At 40.1% G+C, this 12147-nt stretch overlaps 1 protein-coding gene across 1 annotated transcript in view; it reads right to left on the bottom strand.

The window, feature by feature from the left end:
- The window catches only part of ror2 (receptor tyrosine kinase-like orphan receptor 2), a 58863-nt gene that overhangs the window by 24062 nt on the left and 22654 nt on the right, over positions 1-12147 (bottom strand). The gene's annotated exons all lie outside the window — the stretch shown is intronic.

Below are 12147 nucleotides of genomic sequence, written 5' to 3'. Positions count from 1 at the left end.
GATGCTGTTATAATGTGTTGTGATTGAGATCCTGACCCACCATGCATCGTGGAGAGTGACAAAGTTATGTTTATTGCTCAAAATTACATCATATAATTGCCATCAGAGAATAGTGGACCCTGTCTCGCTCTCACTCACGAGGAGGGATGCTGTTTTCCGGTGTTCACCGAAGTCTCGGTCGGGAGGGCTGACCATTGCAGTGATTTTTTTTTTTTATACAAGTTGCCAGAGACAGTAACTGTTTTTCGGGTTGGAAATGTGATGAAGAGTCAGTAGGACAGACAGGATGACAGCCACTTTTCCACATATGAATGCAGTATTTTTTTCCTCATATAAGTTGCAGAGAACACTACCTGCTACCACATTACTCTTGTTTGGTCTTGTAACTTTGCTTTGTGGGTTGACGTGTGGGACAATTCTCTTTAATTTGATGAGTGAAGGATCTGTTTAGATGTCAGACTGTGAATGCACTCAGAGCAACATACCCCTGTCCTGCACTGTCGGCATTTCCATTCTTATAGACGTCATCTCGCCTCTATTATGGCTCTATTACTAGCTCCCCTGGCGGATCAGAGGCGGAACGAAACCGTCACCCCATTCCGCCTCTGTAACTTTCACATAGACGAGGATCGCGGGATATTGGCGCAAGATTCCCGCCTTGAAGAGGTAGTGTAAATGGGGTTAGAGTTGGTCAGTCTCAACTTCACCCCACTCAAAACAATAACTAATAACCTCCTCTGTTGAATCTTTCACTCTCCATCATAGGCAGAATAGTGACCATTAGAATGATTCCTAAAATAAATTAACTCTTCACAATGACCCCAACCCACCCTAGTTTACATCTCTGGATTCAATCATCTCAAAATTTTACCAGAAAAACAAGACACCAAGAATTAAAATGCAACCTTACAAAAACACAGGGAAGACTCCCAGCACCAAACTTTTATCATTACTTTTTCGCAAATCAACTTCAATACATATACAAATGGATCCACCCCCACCAATCAGGTAACACTTTGTTAAATATAGAACAGTTTGTAAGAGTAGTCTGATCTGAGATCTACCATTTCTCAGCCAATCTATAAAACACCCTCCTTGTTTCAGAACTTTAACAATATCAGCGACTCTGACATCACAAGCTCTACTTTTGCACCATCTAAGCTCACCCCCATCTGGAATTATCCTGATCTTCCAACCAACAAAAAACAATTTCGGCACCAGGTGCAATCAATTTCTGGAATATCTGTAACTCTGACCTGGTGAAGTGATTACCCCTCCCCACTCAAGACACCAGGCAAGTGCTGATTATTCTTTGGGAAATGCAGTCGTGATCAAAAGGTTACATGCACTTGTAAACAAAATGTAAGTATATCATGGCAGTCTTCAGTTTCAATGATTTCTACAATTCTCATTTTCTGCGATGGAATTAGTGGAACATATACTACTTTGTCACAAAAAACATTTATGAAGTCAGGTTCAATAATTAATGTGTTCTGAAAATGGGACCAAATTTACTGGGTCAAAAATATACTATACTATATACTATAACCACTTAAACAATCAATTTAGGTGCTTATAGAAAGTTGTTGTGTCACATTTGCTTTTTAGCAAGGTCTCTTAACTTCTGCTGTGTTATTATGATTGATAACGACTAATGACTTTCTGAACCCATTTAAATAGGGCTTGTTTGATACACCCATTAGACTCAGCAACAAACACTACACGTCTAAGGCGCTTAGCATAGATCTTAAAGAACACATTATTGATTTTAACAAGTCAGGAAAGTCACTTGGAGCCATTTCAAAACGGTTATAGGTCTCAAGATCAACTGTGCAAACAATTGTTTGTAGGTCTAAATTCATGTTGATGAAGTAAAGCATCCAAGTTGCCATAAAGTTCATGGCACAGTTGTGTCACTGCCACAGTCTGGAAGAACATGCAAACTATCACCTGCTGCTGAGAGAAAATTGGTCAGCATAGTCAAGAGTCAACCAACAACCACCAAAAGGCAAGTCCATGAAGAATTAGAAGCTGCTGGAAAACAGGGGTTAGTGTCCACAGTCAAGCATGCTATGCATGAGACTAACAGCACCAATTGGCTGGACCTCTGTTGAATTAGGTAAGTCACTTTAAGGGAAGTGAATATTTAAGCAATTACTAATTTAAGATTATATCTTTTTTAATGAATGAAGTTTTTTTTCTCCTAAATTCTTGTCAAAATTGTTAGAAGGTGAAAACATTCAAGGGGGTGAATACTTTTATAGGCAGTGTATGCAAAAAATGAGAGTTGTAGAAATCATTGGAACACAAATGTAAACTTTTGACCACAACTGTATTCAAGACACGAGACACTAGGTAAGTGCTGATTATTCAAAAGGGATTATAACAACAAGTCCCTGAGCTCAACTGACTCCATGTTTAAAGCTGAAAGTCATTTGGCTGCCATCATGAGATACTTCACAAACTAAAGGTGCTCATGTAAGAAATCTTGCAGATTATCTCAATCAAAGGTCCTTTGTCTATCGCTACAGTGACTTAAAGACATACCTTAGATGTTTGAGATGGAGTAAAGCGAGGAAAGAGAAGTCAGAGAAGTTAGCTTATACGTCTCCACTCTCTGGTAGTGGGCATCCCTGTGGAGTAGTTGGTGACCCTCAGAGATAGTCCTTTGCCTCTGCAACATGAAGATCAGACGCTGACCGTCATGGGGGATCAACAGGTGAGCTGGGTAGAGTAACTCCTAAATTGCACCAGATCTGTGTTCGGTCCATCTCTGATCTGCCACGGCTAGGTTTCACTCTAGTCTATGTGTGTACTTCCACTGGCTCCAATGTGTCGCGTATCTACTCCATTGCAGCTCCGGTGGTCTGGACCCTTCTGTAGCAGATACGCAAGGCTTCTATTTTTGCCAGATGCCAGAGCACGGTGCATCAATCCAGCCGAATTCAGCACAGAGCAGACAGGAAGTCAGATACCGAAAACAACATCACAACATCAAGATAATTTTGGGAATCAAACACTCCATGTTGATGCCAGCACAAAAATCTCAAAAAAGAGACAAATCCAAGCACCTTCTTCTAATCCTTCAGTTGGGAACACCAGCCTTTCTTTTGTTTGTTGACGTGTTTATAACACTATACAGTACACTACTATAAAATACATGTATAATTGCGATTGCACGTGATTCTGTAATTACTGCGGGAACTCCTTGGTCTAGCCACTCCAGCTGTCCGGCAGTGCTGCGCCATGCTGCACTCAAAACGGAGCCAGTGGGTGTTGACAGACGAGGGAGCACGGAGCAGAAATGTAGCAGAGTTGTTCCGCAACGCACATGCAAGCAGTAGAATGGCTGGTATCATACCGCATTTCCTTCTGTCTAACGGCTGCTTTCAGTTTCTTTTCCCGGTCTTTAAAATTCAGAAATTTTATGACAATTGCTCTGGGCGCTGAGGACAGATTCTGTTAACTTGGCCTTGCTGATGTAATCGTTCTATAACTGGGCAGGGTTGCAAGTGTCACGTAATACCATAGACAAAAAAGTTTTCAAAAAAATTGCACATGAAGCCTTTTCAGGGAGGCTGATTGGTCAGAAGTTGGAGCGTCATCCACTGTCTTCTTGGTCCGGTTTTTTGTTTCTTAAAATCTCTTTGTTTCCTCAAGGTGTTTAACTTTTTGTTGGACTTTTTGCCTCTCCAATCCTCCTCAACTATGATAGCAAATCTCCTTTAATGCCAGTAATTGCATCCAGCACCTCAACAGATTGTTTGGCAAAATCTACCCTCAGTGTATAAATCGTACCCAGTATGTCAGTTACAGCATTGCCAGTCATGTTTCTATTTGTCAATGCCTTTGATGATTATTGTCTGGGTTAAGAATATTTTGTTGTCAAAGTTTCTGTCAGAGCTTTTACAAAACTTCAAAATAAGTTTAATCGAACTGTCAGTCACTTATTGAATGTTTTCCCTGGGCAAAGTTATTGCGACTTGTCAGCGGTATGTCATAACCATAAGTCATCCAACTACAGCAACAACAGCTATGGCTGGTACACAGCCTGTTGCTGTTGTGCCAAATTGAATTTCTCCTAACGGGGATCAATAATAGTACATTTTTCTTATCTTATCCTAATTCCAAGGACCAACCAAAAATTTTTTTTTTTTTTTTCACTTCTTGCCTTGTACATTTTACTCTATTTTATGTTGTGTGAAATACTCGGATAATGCTAGAATTTTGTTGTACACTTGCAATGACAATAAAAAGGATTCTGATTCTTATTCTGATTCTTCTAATGTAATGCATAGGTCTCAGATTCAGTCTTACTCTTCAGTCAGTCAAAGTAACAGATTTTTACAGTATCCTTCACACAGTTATCCAGAATACTGTATAAAGACATAAAAAAAAAAAATAGTTAGGGGTGCAGAAGTATTGATAAACACACACACATACAGAAAGAGATACACACAGACACAGACACACACTACCCTGGTCCCCTAGCTCCTAGTAATAGATGGACTAGTTTACGCAATGGAAAAACAGAAATGTGTGCCCAGCTTCCTATCCTGGCCACAGCACAGCTCTCCACAGAGCAGACTTTAGATGAGTGATGTAACCACATAGCTCTTTAATTATAACATCTTGATTTCATCTAGGGATGTACTGGAACTCTCTGATTATGTGTGTGTGTGTGTGTGTGTGTGTGTGTGTGTGTGTGTGTGATTTGTAATGAAAAAAAGCATTATATTTGAAACAAATGCAAAATAGTTGTATCTTGAGTAGTGGGCTCAGACTTTTGGATTATGTATTACTGAAATGTATTTTTGGTGCACATGGTAGCAAATAAATTATATAGATAAGATAGATATTTGTTTTGCCTGACCTTTCCATGTCTCCATGGTGGAGAGGAGGTCCTGTGGCTCTAGTCCTATCCGTCTGGCAACACATGAGATTGCTTGACATCCCACATATTCTTCATATATGTTGATAATAATTTTCTATAATTTTGTCACAATATCCATACTTTATTTTACTATGCTGGTTAATTCTTTACATACAACATCGATGTCTATCAATGTCTACCCTGAAAAAGGAGTCCCTCCTCGGTTGCTCGTCCTAAAGTTCCTTTCATTTTTTACCATCAAAAGTCTTTTTTTTTTGGTTTTACCGTAAAATACTTGAAAATTTGGCATATGCAGTAAGAACACTGTGCTTAGAAATTGTACCAACTTTATATGCATAATGTACAATAGTATTGAGTTTTCGTATACATAATGTGCAATAACATTTATTTTTCATGTAGGAACCTCTGTCCATCGCCTCTGCATTATATTGAGGCCTGTTGTTTCTTGTTAACCCTTTCATCTGGATAAAGAAGATTTACATGAAGGAGGCGCCTTTCAGGCACATCTTATCTCCTGGCAGAGAGGACAGTGCCTCTCTGGACCATAAAGACTTCAAATGAGGACAGTTGTAATTAATTTACAACCAAAGCCTTTGGATGAACTTACTCTCCCATTTCTGAACTCTCTCTCTCCCCTTTTGAACAGATAAAACTCTTCCCACAGGTCATGTGAGTCCTGTGACAGTTCACCAGGAGGGACGAACCAATGTCATCAGAGGATGTGTTAATACAATGTCTTTACATTTGCAGATTAAGTAACACGCCTGATCACTTTCTACCTATTTCTCTCTCTGTCTCTATGACTTCTGATCCACAAACATTCACAGAGTGGACATCGGACACCTTCTGCTGAGTTGTTCTATGCTGTTACTCTGTCTTTTTTAATTTACGACTTATGCCTGGTACCTTATCTGCTCACATTCCATTCAAATGGCCTCTGTATTCTTCCAGATTTCAGACCATGTCTAATTAACCATTAAGTCAGTATCTCACAATCTTATTTCTAACACATTAAGAAACAGTAAGAGAAGCTCATAAAACTGATCTTTCTCCCGTTTCTCTACGATTAAGATTGACTGAAATCAAATTTTAATGTTTAATCTGTACTGTGTTCGGTGGAACCACAGCACCTCCTGATGGTGAGTCCTGATACAGTTGCACGAGAAATATTCTGTTTAATATGGTCATGGTTATAACCAGTAAATGACTCTGATATGTCTTTGTTTTAACAAGTATTAAGCTGAATATGTATAATTAATGTTTAATAACGTCATAATCATTTTCATGATAGACAACGTATATCTATTAAGCCATGGTGAGAATCTGTGAGAAGGTGAAGCACTGTTTTGTAACGTTTAAATCTTGGAGACAAAAGCTGGTAAGCCCCGCCTAGACACGCCTCGATTTGCAAGTAATAAAACGGAGAGATCACGTCTCTCGGTTCAGTGTTTAGGTTTTTGTTTTGTTTTTAAAAAGTTGTTTTTAGTTTTCTTTTGAAACTTATTTTGAAGCTCTTTACTTTACTTTGAAACACGCTCCAAGACAGCGATCTCATCAGAAGTGCTCACGCGTTGATTTTTCTCATTTTATATTTTTCGCAGTATTGATTAGCTTCTTTTATTAAGTTTGTACCAGAACGAAGTTCTGTTTTAATTTGTTTATACCGTTAAGTATCGTAACCCGCTTTTGAAGAAGTGAACTTAATTTAGATTATCTTGCATTAACTAACAACGGACGATCCGCCTGATCAACGTATCATCCTCAGTTATTTTATTCAAGAAGTTAAATTTAGTTTACAAAGTCAGAGCCTGAAAACCACTCGAAGAAACGAAGAAGAACATCTTTATCACAATCATCATCACGACTACAGCAACTTGCTGTGTCCGAGACCGTGCAAGCGGTTTTCCAACGAAAGACAGACTCTTTGACAAGCCCCCAGCGCTCGCTAGCGGTACCATCCCGCTGGGCACTGAGCCAAGATCTGCACCGGATCGGTACGGGACCAGCGGCCCTCTTCCTGAGACAACGGACCGAGGTGCCCAACCGACTGATACCGGACGAGCTGACCCCGGCCATCGGACCGCCAGCTAGAGTCGCAAATCACCCGAGGGAATCCGCTGCCGCGGCCCCGCAACTCGGCTGAGAAAGTAGGCTCTCCATCACTCACAACAGCTGGATTCACACATGATACATGAGATGGTTTATGGCTCTGGTTCTGATCTTTTAGCTTAAGAGAAATTCGGTTAGGGTCTCGTTAGTATTAAAAATTACTACCGTAATATTTAAATGCTTCAACCTAACCCATAATCTCACCATCAGCCCATATTCCACTAATAACCCATGACCTAGTTATTTCACATTTCCTGTTACCTGTGTTATTCATTTAAATTGCCATTTCATTTATTTAACCTGAATTATTTAGTCAATAAACATATTTAACCGCATGTCGTTGTCTGTGCAGGTTTGTTTTTAATGTGGAGAACCGATGGATATGTGTAGAATCTCACTGCTTCATATATGAGATGAATAAATTGATCTGAAATTGATTAAAATTGATACAAGTTAAACTTGTCCAGTCGAATTTGATTAATTACCTCCGGATTATTCAAATAGACAAAATAACGGAGGTGGTGCCCCATTAACGAGTGTTTATTATTAGTGTATCTCCTACATATTATTATGGTGCCGTCCGTGCGAGGCCACCTAAAACCACAGTTCTCTGCATTAAATTGAAGCCTACAGACAAACATCGGTTTTAATAATAAAAAAAAAAAAAACCCAAAGCTGTCTTAATGTTGTTTGGCTGTCCACCGAGTGATTAGTGCGATACTTAACCTTATATTCTCTACTGCATATACCTTGAATTGTGTGTGAGCATAAAACTTCGCTGAGATTTGATTTCGCTGCTTAATATGAAATTAATGTGTATGGATGCTGCGTTGTAACCAGATCCGTGTGTGATAAAGAGCGTTCAACATCGCTGCATGTTGGAAATTAATGTGTAGATGCTGCGTTGTACCAGATCCATGATTTAAAGAGTTGTTAAACGCCGCCGTGCGTTAATGCTTCATGTACAGATTCTGCGCTGTAATTACCAGATCTGTGAGTTAAAATTGTTCAGCGCCGCCGTGCGTTAATGTTTCGTGAACAGATTCTGCGTTGTACCAGGTCTGTGATTTATTTGCATGCATAAGTGTCGCTGCACACTTCTTAAATTAACCGGTTTGATGAATCATAAGCTGTTGCGCTGTGCCAAAGCTTAAAGATTCTTCCTGAGATAGTCTATATCTACCGCGATGTTCCGGAGATATTTGTAACTTGCTCAGACCCTCGTGTGTTCTGATTTAGATTAGCTACCTAAACAGAAAACAGCTGTGCAAACAGTGAGAGGTTTATTTGATCTACCCCGTGTAGTATCAAGATTGGTTGCTATGGCAACAATCTCGTTCAGAAGACAGTATATTTGACTGTGTAAAGGAGGACAGAAAACCTCTATCAGTTGAAATTGTGAAAACACAAGTAAATGAATGCAATGCTAGTTGCTGGTTGAATGTTTTCTGAAGTGCTGAAAAACTTGTTGGTGCTAAAATTAAAGTGGCAGGATTCACTGCGTGTGACCAGTGAACTCAACTGCTGTAACTTTGTTTGCTGAGAAATTAACCCTCCAGAGCCAAACCGTCACTGACCCAAGCCTTGAAAAACAAGGGGGGTATATCAGTGGGCGGAGCTAAAAGTCCCTCCTCTAGACTCTTCTTCGTGTAGCCTTGTTAAAATTAAATTCTGCGATAGCGTCCCTGGTGGCCGACTCTGTTAAACCTCCAAAGTTGCGATAGCGCCCTCTGTAGGACGATTCGGTAAAAGATTTTTATTTTGTGATAGCTTGTTCTAATGACCAACTCTGTGAATATTAAATTTGTGACAACACCACTAGTGGCTGATTCTGTTAACAACAAATACATTTGAATATTCTGCTGGCTAACTTGATTAATTGAATTTTGTCTTTCAGCTTTAATAGGCTGAAATCCCACACAGGTACTTGCTAAATTGTATTATTGGAAACCTGTGATACTGCAATAACTACTACAGTGAATTAACGTCCCATTATTCAGGTAAATCGAATAATTAAGTTGTAAATTACGAATTTGACAACTTTAACCAGATTTGACAACTTTATTCCAAATTCAATTGAAATTTTTGTTGTATTACTTGGAATTTGATCTTGATATATGCTACGCGCATGCAAGTCAAAGAATTAAGCTGTTAACTACACATCCAAGTACTTTTAATCGAAAGCCACATTTAGATCAAATACTTTAGTCATTGTTGTTAACACATTAGCTGTCAAATCCTTTGAAATCCAAAACGTCTGCTGTTTTTGAGCTTCACAAATTGAGTTAATTAACCAAGCAAACCCCACCTCTAATTGAAAACAATTAGAATTTAAAAAGCTCAAATAAAATAAATAAATAAAACAAAGTAAATAGAATTTTGAATTGAATTTCTTTTCTTCTAAAAACAATGGCAGGGCCCGGTGATTCTGACACCGTGAGCCTAGTGAATCCCTTAGACAATCTAGATTCAGTAATATTGGATCTCACCACAGAGTTGCTACCAGATTATGCAGACAAAATCCAGAAGACCGACCCTAATGAGCTACATGAAATAATGTCCGCGTTAGTATGCCAGTCCCTGACTGAAGAAATGAAAGGAAAAGACAGAGAGAAAATGTTAGGGAAGATGATTATCGTGATGTCTGCACAACAAAAACGCAGAGATCAACTGCTAGAGAACGCTTTAGCTGAAATAACCCCTAAAAAGCAACATGAGAAAACTAAAGAGTCCTTAACTAAAGCAGAAGACCGCATTAACCGACTTGAGTCTCAGGTTAAAGCACAAAAAGAGGAACAGGCTGAAATGCAGGAAGGAAACTCAGAGCTCAAACAAGTCCTTCACGCCCAAGGACTAGAGCTAGATAAAACAGAATATGAACTTGAAAAAGTAACTAAACATCTTGAAGATGCTAACAAAGACCTTGGAAAAGCAACCAAGGAAAATAAGGAGCTAAAAAGTAAGCTCAAAGTTTGGGACAGGGCCAGAGAAAGAGAAAGGAAATGTCTACATGACATGCAACAGGCACTAAAAGAAGCCAGGGACCAAGTTAACGAATCCCATCTTGAACAGATGGAACAAGAGGCAGAGCTCGAAGAGGTTAAAAGGGAATTAAAGCACTCCTTTGAGTATAGTTCATTCCCAAAAGCGCATGCAGGTGCAAACTCTCATGAGGAAAACAAAGAGAGCAGATTCCACAGGAACGCTCAATTAGGCACGTCCCCGCCACGATCTATGTCACCCATAGATCCCGTTGTCCAGTCTCGGACTGACAGGGACCTGCGTGACCGAGATAAAAGGTCTCCCTCCTCTCAGCCTCTCCCTCCTCCAAGCGCGCAATATTCGCGAGGCCCCTCCGACAGGGACCTAGATAAAATGGCTCGAAACATAATGCATTTCGAACCCAAACCTGGTGCCTTTAATGAAACTCACAGGCAATTCGACCCTGAATTTTTTCCCAACCCTCCCACCCAAATGATCGGCGTTGCCGCTCAAGCTCAGGCAGCAGCCAATGCTCCTGTCGACTCTTCAGAACCGAGACGCTCCGGTCCTGACTTGAAATACTTGCATGACGCACGCACTGCCTTGCGCATTGTCGAGGGCCTCCTTGTACATGTCTCCGACGCTCTCACTTCACCTGCATTCGTGGTGCCTCAGAGCCACAGGGGGGTGATGCTAATGCAGGCCCATAACTCTCCATGCGCAGGACATAGAAAAGCCAAAGCAACATACCAGGCACTCCAACAAGTAGCCTATTGGCCACACATGCAGGAAGATGTAGCAAACTACATCAAAGACTGCTCAATTTGCTGTCAAGCCCAACTGTCAAACCTGCTTCACAGAGCTCCCTTCCCACAAAGGGGCCACAGAGCCTACTATGACCAAAAAGTGTCCCATGACAAAGTCAAAGTGGGGGACAAGATTTGGTACTACACCTCTGCTCCCCTGACTAGAAAGGCCAACCAAAACACCAGAAGGCTTGCCCGCAAGCTTCTGCCCCAAAAGATCAAAGTAAACAAAGGCCAGAAAGAGCAGACTCTTAAGTTGGTCCATCGCAACCAGATGAAACCACACAAAAACCCCATGGGACTCGACAGGGATGCAAACTTGTCTGATAGGTCATAAATAAGGATAAAACCTTTAAAGCACCTAAAAGTGCCAATCGCGAGTAGAATTTTATTTTATTTTTTTTGTCAACAAAGGTCACTGTTGTTCGCGTCATTTACAAAGTTGAATTGAGAAACAGGCTTTGTAAATTAACCTGCTAACTTAACCTGCTTAACTAAATACAGTCCTTTGATTCACCCAAAACTAATTGATTCAAAGTGGGGGTTAATCTAACACGTTTGCCCTTTGGTCCAAAGTGTATAATAAATTGAAAAGTAGAATTAAAACCAAACTCTGAGATTGTTCGCAAGGAACATCCCAGACTGTTGATCACCAGCTGTCGTCTACACACAAAGAAAGTGTTTATCAGAATGACAGACTCGACTTACAGGTTACAGCAGTTGCAGAAGTTCACTGTCACTCAATCAGAACTGAGTAATTTAGTTGCAGACCTAAACAATTAATTGGTGAATCCTTGATAAAGCTATCAGCTATAAAGCTTGTAAGAATATTTTGTTTGTTTAAATCTTGGACTCTCTGCAGCTCATGCTGTCAGTTTATTCACAGTAAAATCGCCATGAATGTGAATTTCAAGCTGAAATCCCAGACATCAGAGCGCAGATCAACCAACAACAGCAGGTGCTACAAACATAAGCCAATCATTGTAGAGCATCATTTTGGTGGTCAAAACCCACAGTGAAGTTCTGAATAAAACTCTCCTTGCTATAATCAGAATTACAATCAGAAATACTTTAGTGATCCCTGAAGGGATATTGCTTGTGTTACAGCTGCTCCCATTCAGTCTTAGAAAATAAGCAGAAATGTACATCTATATGAACAGTGTAATAAATATTTACGTGAGTAATCATTCTCCTTTCAGTCATGTCGGTTGATTATGCTCACACACAACCTGTCAGTTCGTTATGGCAGACACGCTGAGAGACATTGGATCCTCAGTGAACAGCTCAGCCATAAATAAGATTCTTCTGCATCTTATCCCACTGTTTCTGGTGAAGTAAATTTATCCACCATTACCA

Source organism: Pagrus major, chromosome 12 (genome assembly GCF_040436345.1).
Source record: "Pagrus major chromosome 12, Pma_NU_1.0".
Lineage (NCBI taxonomy): Eukaryota > Metazoa > Chordata > Actinopteri > Spariformes > Sparidae > Pagrus > Pagrus major.
This window is presented reverse-complemented; position numbering and strand designations above follow the sequence as displayed.